The sequence below is a fragment of the Borostomias antarcticus genome (genome assembly GCF_949987555.1).
Source record: "Borostomias antarcticus genome assembly, chromosome: 36".
Classification (NCBI taxonomy): domain Eukaryota; kingdom Metazoa; phylum Chordata; class Actinopteri; order Stomiiformes; family Stomiidae; genus Borostomias; species Borostomias antarcticus.
In genome coordinates, this window is record NC_140269.1 from 2,782,244 (window position 1) to 2,798,331 (window position 16,088).

A 16,088-nucleotide genomic window follows, 5' to 3' on the forward strand; every position below is an offset into this window, starting at 1 on the left:
CCCAGAGAGAACCTGACCCAGAGAGGACCTGACCCAGAGAGAACCTGACCCAGAGAGAACCTGACCCAGAGAGGACCTGACCCAGAGCCACTCGACTCCCGGACCGGACCCCAAGTCCGAGCCGGGCCCACAACACTAATAACATGACACACTTATAATATGACACACTAATAACATGCCACTAATTACGTGACACACTAATAACATAACACACCAATAACATGACACATGACTCCACTGACACAACAAAGCTGATGTGACATTCAGAATTTTTTCACAAAACATCTACTCATGGTGACTGGAAGTGCTTTTAAACATGATGATGATGATTTTTGATTTTTTATATATTTTCTCTCTCTCTTTCTAATTCTCTCTCCCTCTCTCTCTCTCCCTCTTTCTCTCCCTCTCTCTCCCTCTTTCTGTCCCTCTCTCCAACTCTCTCTCTCTCTCTCTCCCCCCTTCTCTCTCCCTCTCTCTCTCCCTCTCTCTCTCCATCTCTTTCTCTCTCTCTCCATCTCTCTCTCCCTCTCTCCCTCTCTCTATCTCTCTCTCTATCTCTCTCTCCCTCTCTCTCTCCATCTCTCTCTCTATCTCTCTGTCACTCTCTCTCCATTTCTCTCTCTATCTCTCTCTGTCTCTCTCTCTCTCTCTCCCTCTCTCTCCATCTTTCTGTCCCTCTTTCCCTCCCTTTCTCTGTCCCTCTCTCCATCTCTCTCTCCCCCCTTCTCTCTCTCTCCCTGTCTCTCCATCTCTCTCTCTCTCTCTCTCTCTCCATCTCTCTCTCTCTCCCTCTCTCTCTCCCTCTCCATCTCTCTCTCTCTCTCTCTCTCCATCTCTCTCTCTCTCTCTCTCTCTCCCTCTCTCTCCCTCCAGTCCCTCCCTCTGTGTCTCTCCTCCAGAAGAGCCCCTCCTCTCCAGTGACCTGCCATGCTACAGGCTTCTACCCCAGAGGAGTCATGGTGTTCTGGAGGAGAGATGGAGAGGAGGTGTACGAGGACGTGGACTATAGAGAGGTTCTCCCCAACCAGGACGGAACCTTCCAGACCCGTGTTCTCCTGACAGTGAAGCCTGAGGACGTGGACAGCGGGAGGTGGGAGTGTGTGGTTCAGGTCTCAGGGATCCAGGAGGACTTTGTCACCAAGCTGGAGCGCTCTGTGGTGAAGACCAACCGGCCTGACCCAGGTAACCCAGGTAAGACTGACAGGAGGAAAGACCCAGGAAAGAGAGAATGACCATAGAATGAGAGAGAGAATCACAATAGGATGTCCTCTTTAAACACAGATTATAGTATACATTCATAGTATTATTATTATTATTATTAGTAGTAGTAGTAGTAGTAGTAGTAGTAGTATTACTTATATTATTATTACTATTATTATTGTTATTATTATTATTGTTGTTGTTATTATGATTATTATTATTATTATTATTACATATCCTCTGGTCCTTGTTATTCAGTGTTCCATCCTGCTCATCATTCAGAGGAGACCACATTCCCACACACATACACTCAAGACGTTCCACATACTATAGAACCATTTGGCGCCATAACAGAACCCTCCCAAAAGGGTTCTACCTGACATGACAGGGTTCTGCTACAAGTGCCAGCATTGTTCTGTGTGGAAGTGTTTTAGTCTGCAGTGTCTTTTCCCAGAGTGACCATCTGGTCTCCTACTGAAGTGACCAGAGAAGAGTGTGAGAGTTGATGATGAAACTGTCACATCAGCAGCATGGGAGACTCCCAGCTACAGGCTGAATGTTCTGTGTTGGTTGTTACAGGTTCCTCTGGCCTCATCATTGGAGGGGTGGTGGTTCTTCTCCTGGTCATGGGCATCATCTCTGGACTGGTCATTTGGAGGAAGATGACTGCTCAGGAAGGTGAGAGAGGAGAAGCAGCTCTGGATATCTGACCCTGATGCTCTGAGCACCACTGTGCATTTCCAGTATTGATAGTGGATTACTATGTGCACTCAGTAGTGGAGATGATCAATGTTTTACTAATCATATGGACCACTTTAATAATGCTGAGTCATCTGTGTTTCAGGCTTCACTCCAGCTAACAGTGAGTATTCTGATTAAAATATGACTCATACATACACTACACATATACATGTTCACATACAGTATATCTGTGTTCACATGTTATTCTCCTACATGTCCATCTCACCACACTAGCCTGTGAGGCTGTACTGTCCTTCCTGTTGTTCAACATGTGTCAGGTGTGTTTTGGTATCCATGGTGACTGACTGTATCCATCTCAGTCAGCTGTTCCTCGTCAGCTCAGTTTAATTGGTCTGGTTGTTCCTCAGTTTAACTGGTCTGGTTGTTCCTCAGTTTAACTGGTCTGGTTGTTCCTCAGTTTAATTGGTCTGGTTGATCCTCAGTTTAACTGGTCTGGTTGTTCCTCAGTTTAACTGGTCTGGTTGTTCCTCAGTTTAACTGGTCTGGTTGATCCTCAGTTTAACTGGTCTGGTTGTTCCTCAGTTTAACTGGTCTGGTTGTTCCTCAGTTTAACTGGTCTGGTTGTTCCTCAGTTTAACTGGTCTGGTTGATCCTCAGTTTAACTGGTCTGGTTGATCCTCAGTTTAACTGGTCTGGTTGTTCCTCAGTTTAACTGGTCTGGTTGTTTCTCCATGCAGCTTCTGATGTCGGATCTCACTCCTCCAATAACATCACACGTACGTACACAGACACACACACACACACACACACACACACACACACACACACACACACACACACACAGTGACATATTCATCATAGTAAACAGCATAGTGAACTGTATGACCTGCTAGTTGTCCTAATTTGTCCTAAATGTAAAATCACCATCAACATGAATTCAGTGTTTACACTGTTGTTATTTACCTTGTTGTTCTGTGTGTGTGTGTGTGTGTGTGTGTGTGTCCTCACAGAAGAGCAGCAGAAACTAGGGGAGGAAATAGAGACAAGTCAACTAACTCAACAATCAGATTAATATGCAGCGCAGCACGAAGACAAATTTACCCAAAACAGCTGATGATGATGTCAATAGATGACTAATAAAACATCTGTGTCTCTGATGATGTCAATAGATGACTAATAAAATAGCTGTGTCTCTGATGATGTCAATAGATGACTAATGAATCAGCTGTGTCTCTGATGATGTCCAATAGATCATTAATGAGGCCTGCATGACTGTCATAATTTGATAGAAATTACATTTTAGTCTGATGTCAGGATGTATAGTTTGCGCAAGTAACGCAAGCAAATGTGAGACTTCTTTCTTTCAAATATATAGAAAAATACATTTATTTTCCTGGTTTATCAAGTATGTTTTCTCTCTGTTTCTGCACTGCTTCCTGCTGTCATACTGTAAATATGATCATTAGTAGGGTGTGTCTTCCTGCTGTCATACTGTAAATATGATCATTAGTAGGGCGTGTCTTCCTGCTGTCATACTGTAAATATGATCATTAGTAGGGCGTGTCTTCTCAGATGAGGTCACCTGACTCTGTCCTATCAGGAGCGGGGTGATGATGTCACGGTCATGTTTAGACCACAGCCCAGTCTGTCCGTCCAGATGAACACATTCCTCTGTGTTGATCCGTCTCTCAACACTGACAGAAGAATCCTACAGTTTGACCATAGAGATTACGTTGATACTGTCTATCTGGGCTTGGTTCAATACTCAGCTCTGATTGGCTACAGAAGCGTGTATTCATTCTGGAGAACCACTCTCCCTCCAAGCTGGGGTTAGGGTTGGGCTGACCCCCCCTCTCTGGTGCCTGTCTGCTCCTCAGAGGACCCTGATGCTCTGCTACATCTCTGTAAAGCTCAGTGATGCTCTGCTACATCTCTGTAAAGCTCACTGATGCTCTGCTACATCTCTGTAAAGCTCAGTGATGCTCTGCTACATATCTGTAAAGCTCAGTGATGCTCTGCTACATCCCTGTAAAGCTCAGTGATGCTCTGCTACATCTCTGTAAAGCTCAGTGATGCTCTGCTACATCTCTGTAAAGCTCAGTGATGCTCTGCTACATCCCTGTAAAGCTCAGTGATGCTCTGCTACATCTCTGTAAAGCTCACTGATGCTCTGCTACATCTCTGTAAAGCTCAGTGATGCTCTGCTACATCTCTGTGAAGCCGTTACCCGTCTCAAACTACCGTCACTATTCACCTGTTTAGTAACTTTAACATGTTGGGAGAGGTTGTCTTTTATGTGCTTGTGGGATCTCTTTCTGCTTTTTATTTTTATTATTATGTGTTGTGAACTGATCTTACATTTCCAATCGTATGTGTGAATACTTTCAGTTCTCAAAATAATCAAATCAGTAATCAAAATAGATTTGATTTTCTGTTCTATTAGAAATAGATTGCCTATTTTTCCCCCGTCTACAACATCCTGTTAAAGGTTTATTCTGTTATTCTGTATTCTCTTAGAAATAAAATGGGTTTGATAAGTCAACTTGAGTGTTTATTTTGTGTTTCTTATTGTGTTGATAAGGAGCTCGGGGAGTTTCAGCCAGTTAACAGACAGTTGGGCTCTCCCACCTCCCAAAGGATGAATGAAGGACTCCTCCACTTCCCAAACTCCAGGGGAACCCCTGACTACAGAGAGGACAAGAGTTCTGTCTTTACTTCACAGCCCAGACAAGGATCTAGAGCAGTGGAGGAGACAGGAGAGACAGACAGTAATATTGGTATAGGATATACAGGATAGACAGTAATATTGGTATAGGATATACAGGATAGACAGTAATATTGGTATAGGATATACAGGCTAGACAGTAATATTGGTATAGGATATACAGGATAGACAGTAATATTGGTATAGGATATACAGGATAGACAGTAATATTGGTAAAGGATATACAGGATAGACAGTAATATTGCTCAGGGTAGACAGTGGTATTCTACTGTTGGTCAGGTAGACTGTGGTATTCTACTGTTGGTCAGGTAGACTGTGGTATTCTACTGTTGGTCAGGTAGACTGTGGTATTCTACTGTTGGTCAGGTAGACAGTGGTATTCTACTGTTGGTCAGGTAGACAGTGGTATTCTACTGTTGGTCAGGTAGACTGTGGTATTCTACTGTTGGTCAGATACACAGCAGAGAATCTCATTTGAGATTGTTAATTTCATCGCAAACAAGCCCACAACAATTGGATCTTATAAATCATATCTTTAATCCACACACACACACACACACACACACACACACACACACACACACACACACACACACACACACACACACACACACACACACACACACACACAGCCTCAGAATACTTGAATGGGTCAGAATACCTCAACCTCTATTCTTCCCTCACTGTTGTTATTGGTGCTGAATTCAACACAGCTGATAGCAGTTAATAATGAGAGTCATTTATCCCTGAAACACAGTCTGCTGTTCTTTCATGATGATGATAAAAGCCCTCAGCTCAGCAGAGTGAAGCTGTTTGGGACGCTGCTGTGTTCAGACACCTGATCTCACTGGAACAGAGGCTACAGATACAGATTCATCTGGAACATAAGAGCTCTGACTGACTCATATTCTCCCATCCAAGCTGTCCTCCTTCAGCATTGTGCCAAAGTGTCCTTGAGCAGAACCCCAAAATCACTCACATGTGGCACAGTGGCGCAGTACCTAGTACTGTCACCTCACAGCAAGAAGGTCTCCGGGCCTTTCTGTGTGGAGTTTGCATGTTCTCCCCGTGTTCACAAGGGTGAAAGAGAACCCAACATGAAATACATGCAGAAGAAGAGAGGCTCTTCAGTCCGGTCCCTGACCAAGACATGGACTGAGCACTTGGACTTGGTCCCCGGGGCGCCATGAACGATGGCTGCCCACTGCTCCTGGCTGTCCCTGGAGGAGGACACTGATGAGGCTGCCCACTGCTCCTGGCTGTCCCTGGAGGAGGACACTGATGAGGCTGCCCACTGCTCCTGGCTGTCCCTGGAGGAGGACACTGATGAGGCTGCCCACTGCTCCTGGCTGTCCCTGGAGGAGGACACTGATGAGGCTGCCCACTGCTCCTGGCTGTCCCTGGAGGAGGACACTGATGAGGCTGCCCACTGCTCCTGACTGTCCCTGGAGGAGGACACTGATGAGGCTGCCCACTGCTCCTGGCTGCCCCTGGAGGAGGACGGCTTGGACAGGAGAAATGCAGAGGACAAATTCCACCAGCGACCACTGAAGGTGTGTGTGTGTGTGTGTGTTGTGTCACCCTCACCCGTGGCCAATAAAGACCCTTTGAGGTCCAGAATTCTAGAACATTCTTTTGACTGATCTGCTCAGGGTCCTGCCTTTATATGATTGGATGTGATGACGTGGCACAAGATGATTGGCTGTCAACAACGAGCCCTAGCAACTAACTATGCCAGACTTGCCTGATAGCAGCCATGAGGATTGTAGCCAATTAGTTTGAGAAATCACTCGTGGTCTAGGCTAACCATATAAACTTGTCAAATAAAGTTAGTAAATTAGTGTTTGGTCGATCATCTCTGTTGCTACTGTGTTATTAGCATCTTATCTTATATCAATGGAAAGCCTGTTCATTTCCCTCTACAACGATGTCCCGTTTGTAAGGATCCTGTCCTGTTTGTGGGATGAGCAGCACAGCTGGTATGTGGGTGTGGTCCCAAGTTAAAAGCAACACATTTCCCTGACAATGTCAAACAGTTTATTCAGAATCAGAATGTTCTCCTGTTGGTGTGGAGATGAACATTGTAGGACAGACAGCACCTTGGCCCGGCCTTCTGTGGGGGCTGTAGGGACTCCTCCAGGTTCCAGCACTCCAACCTGCACTCCCCACCACTGTTCTGGAGTCTGGGGACAGACAGACATCACTCAGAACCACACACACACACACACACACACACACAGACACACACACACACACACACACACACACAGAACCTCACGCACCCACCACTCAGGACCCCCCCCCCCCACACACACACACACACACACACACCCAGAACCTCACGCACCCACCACTCAGAACCACACACACACACACACAAACACTTACACACACACACACACACACAGAACCTCACGCACCCACCACTCAGGACCACACACACATCACTCCTCAGGACCACACACACATCACTCAGAACCACACACATGCGCACACGCACACAGAACAAATCATAGGCCAATCATAACCAGACACACACCACTCAGACCATCTTTGCAGTGTAGAGGTCAGAGGTCGGTGACTGCGTTGTACCAGCGCGCCTCCCTCTGGACAGATTCAGATTCACAGATTCAGCTTGTCTTCCTCCAGGTACAGCAGGGCCAGCGCCCTCTGCAGGTCACCCTGGACCTTCACCCTGCTGGTACAGCCCCCAATGCAGCCTGTACAGCTCCCCCTAGTGGTGGTGGTGGGGGGGAGCAGAACAGGAAAATCAGGTCCAAGGAGCACGTAAACACGATCAAGTCAAATCACAACCATATCTAAACATGAAAAGGAAATGAAAAAATAAAACAATGACGAAGGGCTGGAGGTCATGACCCCCAGCAGCGTGACCACCAAAATCACACACACACACACACACACACACACACACACACACACAGAGCTTCCTACTCACGTATACGACAGAGTGCTCCTCCTCGACCTGCTCCTGCGACAGCACGGCCCCCAGGCCAACATCCCAGGCGTCTGTATGGAGGACAAAGGTCAAAGGTGAGGTCAGGGGTGGCCAGCACTGGTTCTCTACATAAGGGTGCTTGAGGGTGTGGAACGCCGCGTCAACCGCAGGGTTCCACTCCACCTTGTCCGGCAGGCGTTTCCGGGTCAGGCGGTGGAGGGGAGCTGTGACGGTGTTGAGCTGAGGAACCAAATGTTGGTTCTACCCCCCGAGACCCAGGAAGGCCCTCACCTGTTTCTGGGTGCGGGGGCAGGCCAGCTGGAGATGGCCTCCACCTTCTTGCTCTGTGGGCCGAACACGGCCTCGGCCAATGTGATAGCCTGGGTAGGAGGCCTCCTCCGGACCGAGCCGGCTCTTCTTAGGGGTGGCGGTGAGCCCCGCCCTGCGGAGCGCCCGGAGGACCGCCTGGAGGGGCGTCAGGGGAGTTTCCCACTCGGTGCCGTAAATTATGACGTCATCATAGTCCTTGTGCGGCCGGAGGACCCGGTCCATCAACCTCTGGACCGTTGCTGGGGCTCCATGCACTCCGAACACCGTGTACTGGAAAAGCTGGGGGTGGCCAAGGCAGGTTTGTCTTTGGCCCGGGGGGTCAGGGGGACCTGCCAGTACCCTTTCATCAGGTCCAGCGTGGGTACAAACCTGGCTGAGCCCAACCGCTTTATCAGTTGGTCCACTCGGGGCATGGGATAGGCATCGAGCCGGGAGATCTCCTTCAACTTGCGGAAGTCATTTCAGAACCGCCATGAGCCGTCAGGTTTGGGGACCAGGACCACGGGACTGGACCAGGGACTGTGAGACTCCTCTATGACTCCCGGCGTTACGCCCTGTGGCAACCCTGGTGAGGCCAGGGATCCGGCGTGGCCACTTGGAGAGGCCCAGAGGCCAATTCAGCACCTAGGTGGTGGACAGCGACCCCGGCCACAGCCACTTCAGCACCATGGACAGCGTGGCCTGGTTGTGAGTGGCACCTACAGGAGACTCATCATCTCCCAGGCAACGACCGGACCCAGCTGTCCCCACTTGCCTCGTCAGCCGCCCCGCAGCTGGGGCAAATCAACTTGTCAGGGCCAAACACCCTCAAAAGGACTCTAGACCTCATTCAAGAGCTTAGGGCTCACGTGAGTAGACGGTTTAGACGGAGTGCTGGCTCCAAACCTTTTTGCGGACTTTGATTGTCCTGACTGTGGTGTTTTTTCTGTGTGTCCCCGCCAGGACTAAGAGGGCAGCTGCCGGAAGGGGACAACTGATGGGAGACAGCGTCCCTCGTTTTTAGATTGTTTGGACCCAGAACCCTTCTCTGTTTTTGACCCTCAATAAATGCATGTCTGTGTTACACCATTCTCATCGACACATGAATGGTGTAGAAAATTTCAATCATGTATTTTACCTCACGGCAATACAAGCAAAAATGATGAGCTGACGTCTCGTCTCCAACACCTGCGCCAGGCACTAGACTTTCTCTCAGTAATGTTTTTCTAAACAGAGCTCACACAGCGCCACCTAGCGGCGAGGTCAACAGGAAGAAAACTTATTGCAGTAACAACTAATAAGGGATAGGCATGGATACAAAGTGATTATTTTCCGACCTCCTTCCAGGTGCCACATCTGCGTGAGAGCAGTAACGCCGTCTCCTCCAATTTGTGTGCGTCCCATCTGGCCTCACCTGTGTGTGTCTCTTTCTCTTTCTCTCTCTCTCTCTCTCTCTCTCTCTCTCTGTGTGTGCTGACCTGCTGATCATCTGTCAATCAAGTCCTCCTGGTTCCATTGTCTCCCTGGTCCTGTCGTCCAATCACCTGTCTACCTGTATCCTATATACTGTGTATATATGTCTTTCTTACCTGTGAAGGTTAGAGGGGAAGGGACTGATATGTTCTGTTAAATTATATTTTGTTAGTTGAATAGTCTGTTGCTACACTTACGCTTTCCTAGATGTTTGGGTTTTTACCGGTGGCCTCGTCAAGGGAGAGAGCTGGGTAAGATACCCTGGGGTTTACACTAATTCACGTAAGTAACCATTTGTCTAAACACGCTACTGTAGGTTAGAGAGCAGGTGTCACCCATCCTTTTTTGTAGCAGGTAGGTTAGGTTGCGGGTAGATTAGCGAGCTAGCTGTGTGAATCTCTAGGTAGGCTAGGTTAGAGGTGTAGGGAAGCACAGGGCTGTGTTTGTTTTGACATTGTTCGCCTTCTCCCTCCCTTCTCCTACCCTCTGTTAGTCCCCTGTTTAGTTTTGTACTATTTCCCCCTGTTTTGTGTGTGTTGTTATATGTCCATGGATGTATTCTTGTAAATAGCACTTCATCTTTATTTCCATTAAATCCTTTTCTTTAAAAGGGTACGTTGGTTGCCGACCAGGCTGTGTTTGAGCAGCAAACTTACAGTATAGAACAGTGGGTTTTAAAGTGTGTGTTCAGGCTGTGTTTGAGGAGCACACTTGTAGAGCAGTGGGTTTTCTAGTGTGTGTACAGGCTGTGTTTGAGCAGCACACTTGTAGAGCAGTGGGTTTTCTAGTGTGTGTTCAGGCTGTGTTTGAGGAGCACACTTGTAGAGCAGTGGGTTTTCTAGTGTGTGTTCAGGCTGTGTTTGAGGAGCACACTTGTAGAGCAGTGGGTTTTCTAGTGTGTGTTCAGGCTGTGTAGAGCAGTGGGTTTTCTAGTGTGTGTTCAGGCTGTGTTTGAGCATCAAACTTACAGTATAGAGCAGTGGGTTTTCTAGTGTGTGTTCAGGCTGTGTTTGAGCAGCAAACTTACAGTATAGAACAGTGGGTTTTAAAGTGTGTGTTCAGGCTGTGTTTGAGGAGCACACTTGTAGAGCAGTGGGTTTTCTTGTGTGTGTACAGGCTGTGTTTGAGGAGCTCACTTGTAGAGCAGTGGGTTTTCTAGTGTGTGTACAGGCTGTGTTTGAGCAGCACACTTGTAGAGCAGTGGGTTTTCTAGTGTGTGTACAGGCTGTGTTTGAGCAGCACACTTGTAGAGCAGTGGGTTTTCTAGTGTGTGTTCAGGCTGTGTTTGAGGAGCACACTTGTAGAGCAGTGGGTTTTCTAGTGTGTGTTCAGGCTGTGTTTGAGGAGCACACTTGTAGAGCAGTGGGTTTTCTAGTGTGTGTTCAGGCTGTGTAGAGCAGTGGGTTTTCTAGTGTGTGTTCAGGCTGTGTTTGAGCATCAAACTTACAGTATAGAGCAGTGGGTTTTCTAGTGTGTGTACAGGCTGTGTTTGAGCAGCACACTTGTAGAGCAGTGGGTTTTCTAGTGTGTGTTCAGGCTGTGTTTGAGGAGCACACTTGTAGAGCAGTGGGTTTTCTAGTGTGTGTTCAGGCTGTGTTTGAGCATCAAACTTACAGTATAGAGCAGTGGGTTTTCTAGTGTGTGTACAGGCTGTGTTTGAGCAGCACACTTGTAGAGCAGTGGGTTTTCTAGTGTGTGTTCAGGCTGTGTTTGAGGAGCTCACTTGTAGAGCAGTGGGTTTTCTAGTGTGTGTTCAGGCTGTGTTTGAGGAGCTCACTTGTAGAGCAGTGGGTTTTCTAGTGTGTGTTCAGGCTGTGTTTGAGGAGCACACTTGTAGAGCAGTGGGTTTTCTAGTGTGTGTTCAGGCTGTGTTTGAGCAGCACACTTGTAGAGCAGTGGGTTTTCTTGTGTGTGTACAGGCTGTGTTTGAGGAGCTCACTTGTAGAGCAGTGGGTTTTCTAGTGTGTGTACAGGCTGTGTTTGAGCAGCACACTTGTAGAGCAGTGGGTTTTCTAGTGTGTGTACAGGCTGTGTTTGAGGAGCACACTTGTAGAGCAGTGGGTTTTCTAGTGTGTGTTCAGGCTGTGTTTGAGGAGCACACTTGTAGAGCAGTGGGTTTTCTAGTGAGTGTTCAGGCTGTGTTGCACTCCTCCCTCCCATCCTAGTCCACCATCTGAGGGAGGAGGTGACACCACACTAGGGTAGTTTCCCAGGCAGGTGCCACCTTCTGTATTTGGACCCTGGCTGCGTTCCAAATCGCATAATTCTACTTCTTACTACTAGTACCTACTATAGCTGCCCTTAGAAAGTACGTACTTTGCAAGCAGTAGGCATCCAATTGGGACATACTATCTTGTCATAACATTGCACTTTGAAATTTGCTGTCCATAAAGGGACATTCGTCTACAGCTGTCACAACTCGCACATGTGACGCACTTTTCCGCTGCGCACAGGATTGTGGGTCAGAATAGCCAGAAAAGCCTGCTGGCTTGCATATTGCAAAATACGACCGGATGTAGTAGGACATCCTGGTATTTTTGCCATACTGCATGTGGCATACTATGTATTGGGCTATACTACATCCTGTTTTGGCATACTATATAGTAGGGTAGTATGCGATTCGGAACGCAGCCCAGGTCTAACATGGTCCGGAGCTCCCTCCTCACCAGCTCTCGTCGGGCCTCTGGGATCCGGTAGATGATCACATGGTCCGGTAGATGATCACATAATCCGGTAGATGATCACATAATCCGGTAGATGATCACATGATCCGGTAGATGATCACATGATCCGGTAGATGATCACATGATCCGGTAGATGATCACATGTTCCGGTAGATGATCACATGGTCCGGTAGATGATCACATGGTCCGGTAGATGATCACATGGTCCGGTAGATGATCACATATTCAGGTAGATGATCACATGTTCCGGTAGATGATCACATGATCCGGTAGATGATCACATGGTCCTGTAGATGATCACATGGTCCGGTAGATGATCACATGGTCCTGTAGATGATCACATGGTCCGGTAGATGATCACATGATCCGGTAGATGATCACATGGTCCGGTAGATGATCACATGATCCGGTAGATGATCACATGGTCCGGTAGATGATCACATGATCCGGTAGATGATCACATGATCCGGTAGGGCCGGAGGCGCGCATGCTGCGCCCTCTCTAGGTGCTCGCGGACCACCGGCCACGCCTGCAGGTATCCTGGAGTTCTATCGCCGTGCCATGGGGGGAGGGCTGGGTCTCCCCCGCCTCCCTGGTGAGGATGTCCAGGAGCCCCCGGGGTCTCCGTCCGAAGAGCAGCTGGAATGGGGAGAAGCCGGAGGAAGCCTGAGGAGCCTGTCAGTTCTGGGGTACCTCTGGGATCTGGGGTACCTCTGGGATCTGGGGTACCTCTGGGATCTGGGGTACCTCTGGGATCTGGGGCACCTCTCCGATCTGGGGTAGCTCTGGGATCTGGGGTAGCTCTGGGATCTGGGGTAGCTCTGGGATCTGGGGTAGCTCTGGGATCTGGGGTAGCTCTGGGATCTGGGGTACCTCTCCGATCTGGGGTAGCTCTGGGATCTGGGGTACCTCTCCGATCTGGGGTAGCTCTGGGATCTGGGGTAGCTCTGGGATCTGGGGTACCTCTGGGATCTGGGGCACCTCTCCGATCTGGGGTAGCTCTGGGATCTGGGGTAGCTCTGGGATCTGGGGTAGCTCTGGGATCTGGGGTACCTCTCCGATCTGGGGTAGCTCTGGGATCTGGGGTACCTCTCGGGTCTGGGGTAGCTCTGGGATAGCAAACAGAACGTAGGGCAGTAGAAGATCCCAGCTAGGCACATGGGTGTGTGTTACCTTCCTTAGCTTGGGGCTTCACTGTCTTGTTGAAGCGATCGACGAGCCCGTCGGTCTGGGGAGGATAGACGGAGGTCCTCAACTGCTTCCCACGTAGTTCCCGCAGTACTTCCTTCAAAACAGAGGACATAAAGCACGACCCTTGGTCTGTAAGTATTTCCTGGGCTATACCCACCCGGCTGAAGAGGAGGACCAGTTCTTTGGCCACAGCCTTGGCAGTGGCTGTGTGTGGAGGGAGGGCTTCAGGACAGCGGGTGGCGTAATCCAGGGTCACCAGTAGCCTATGTAGCGGTGGTAGCGACCGTACTTGGGGACGGGCCCGACGATATCCATGGCTGTTACAGCCAGTGTTCTGGTTGTGTGTCTTGTGTATGTGGTGTGTGTTGTTTGTGGTGTGTGTCTTGTGTGTTGCGTCTTGTGTGTGTGTGTTGTGTGTGTGGTGTGTGTTGTGTTGTGTGTGTGGTGTGTGTGTGGTGTGTGTTGTGTATGTTGTGCGTGCTGTGTGTTGTTTGTGTGTGTGGTGTGTGTTGTGTATGTTGTGCGTGCTGTGTGTTGTGTGTGTGGTGTGTGTTGTGTTTTGTCTCCCCCTTCTGTTTCCTCTCTGTCCCTCTATTCAGGTGCTGTGGGCGTTCGTTCATCGTTCGATTGTTCATCCTTCCCTGGTTCCTCATTTCCTGGTTCATCATTCCCTGGTTCATCGTTCCCTGGTTCATCGTTCCCTGGTTCATCATTCCCTGGTTCATCGTTCCCTGGTTCATCGTTCCCTGGTTCATCGTTCCCTGGTTCATCGTTCCCTGGTTCATCGTTCCCTGGTTCATCATTCACAACTCCGTGCAGCTGTGGCTGTCCAATCAGCTACAACACCACCCCTATATAGAGCCTTCTCTCCTGTCATTCATGGCCTTTGTGCCATTTTTGTGCGTCGCTGTAAGCCAGCGCACCATAGATAACGTCTGTCGGGTTATCACTCCCTCACTCCATTGTTGACCTGCATTTCTATGTTGCCACCACAAGAGGCAGTAGTCCAAGCACACAAAAATAAATACACTATGACATCCTGTACTTCCGACTTCCGAAGCGTCCGACTCCCATACGGGAGATTAGGGGTTCGATCCCCGGTTGAGGATGAACCTGTTTGATTCCTAACACTAGCCATGACCTTTTTCCTCTCCTCTCTGCCCCCTGTTTTCAGACAGACGGGAGAGATCCCATGGGAACAAAACTTTCATTTTTATTTTTAAGGAATGTTCAGAAACTGGGCGACCAATTAGGTGACCAATTACAAGTCCCATTGATATACAGTACTAGACTTGTGCTTACTGTTATGTTTCTTTGTGTATGTAACTCTGTGTTTTGTTTTCTGCTCCTCCTGTTCTCGGTCCCTCTTCCAGATTCCTGAGTGGATCCAGTTATAATGAATATAATTCAAAGCATTTTAATAAATATGAGCATTGTGATTTGTCATTTGTGTTTGTCACTGGATGTTATAGAAGTTATATAAAAATGGGGTTGAATTTATGTGCAGTAATTGAACATTTGAAATACTCCAGTTTTGAAATTATACCTACAGTATAGGTGTCTCAGTAAATACCCATTATATATTAGGCTTTACTTTGCATGTATTTACCAGGTAAATGTTTAGTAATTGGGGGACTATGAAAGGAAGGGTTACCCAATAATTTTTGCTAATAATCCGCCAGAGGTCCGCTTGCCATTCGATGTGTGAATGGCCAGGAACCCGCGAGCGGATTCGGCCAGAGGTCCGCCAGTTCGTCCATTGGGGACCTGCTGTAGGTCCGCTAGCCTTGTGTTATCTTGGTTCATCCCTTACCTTTGACAGAAACAGAAGTTGAACCAATTGCATCAACATAGCTAACATTACAGGAATCCTCAGTGTAACGATGGTTACGACTTGTAACCCCAGTTCTATATTGTATAGCTCCGCCCCACAGGCTTCGCTCCTAGTGGCTTGACCAATCGTAGCTAGCTACGCGCACTGAACTATTTTTTTTTACTATGCACGCACCTCGGCCAATGGGAGTAAACCGGTGCCTTGCCAGAAAACCCGCGAACCCAGGGTATAAATAGCCTGTCATACCGTCAGTTCGGCTCCTAAAGAAATTTTCAGCGAGCCAAAGGGGATTCAGCAAAGTCATCTTGCCTGTGGGGCTTTGCTCCACTCATAGAATTGGGGTTACAAGTCGTAACCATCGTTCTATATCGTGGAGCTCCGCCCCACAGGCTTCGCTCCTAGTGGCATAGGCGGAGTGGAGCGAACCTGTTCAGGAATTTACATCCAAACACCTTAAACCTTTGTCCTCTCACTCCTTTTGTAATTCATTACCTCCCCCAAATATTCACATAGCTGTGCTAACATTCAAAATGGCTTCCAGAGAGGCCATCTGTCTACAACAGAATAACCATCCTTTGTCCCCAATTGCCGCCCTTTTTCTCATGTCACATGTCTGTACTCTTGGCCACGCCTGCCATTTCATATGATGTACAATGCAGTAGCCAATCACATCCTGGAAGGACCTTACCTGTGGTTTGACTGCATATAAGGCAGAGCAGAAGACCAAACGGGCACTTCGCTGACTAAAGCACCCTTGTTGCGTTTTCAGGAAGTCCTTGCGCTCGTATGCTTTTCACAATAAACCAGACTTAACCTTTTGAACGAATCTTGGTAAATCCTTTTGACTAGATCAGTTATTTTACTATCACAGTTGACGACTCGGGACGGGATCGACTGCCGTGAGGTTCGCCTGGAGTGGAACCGAAGGACGCAGACGTGCGGAGCGGTAGCCGCTCTGGAACTTCTCTCTTTGCGTCTATGCGCATTGGTTCGGAGAGGTCCGCCGTTGGTTCC

General features: G+C 48.4%; 1 pseudogene across 1 annotated transcript in view; it reads left to right on the top strand.

Moving 5' to 3' along the window:
• The window catches only part of LOC311328013 (major histocompatibility complex class I-related gene protein-like), a 17,117-nt pseudogene extending 13,285 nt beyond the window's left edge, over positions 1–3,832 (top strand). Inside the window, exons 4-8 of the transcript XR_014631369.1 lie at positions 874–1,191; positions 1,780–1,878; positions 2,045–2,062; positions 2,640–2,678; positions 2,913–3,832. The product of XR_014631369.1 is annotated as a major histocompatibility complex class I-related gene protein-like (transcript). The remainder of the gene's footprint in view (positions 1–873; positions 1,192–1,779; positions 1,879–2,044; positions 2,063–2,639; positions 2,679–2,912) is intronic.
• Positions 3,833–16,088: the final 12,256 nt, after the last annotated feature.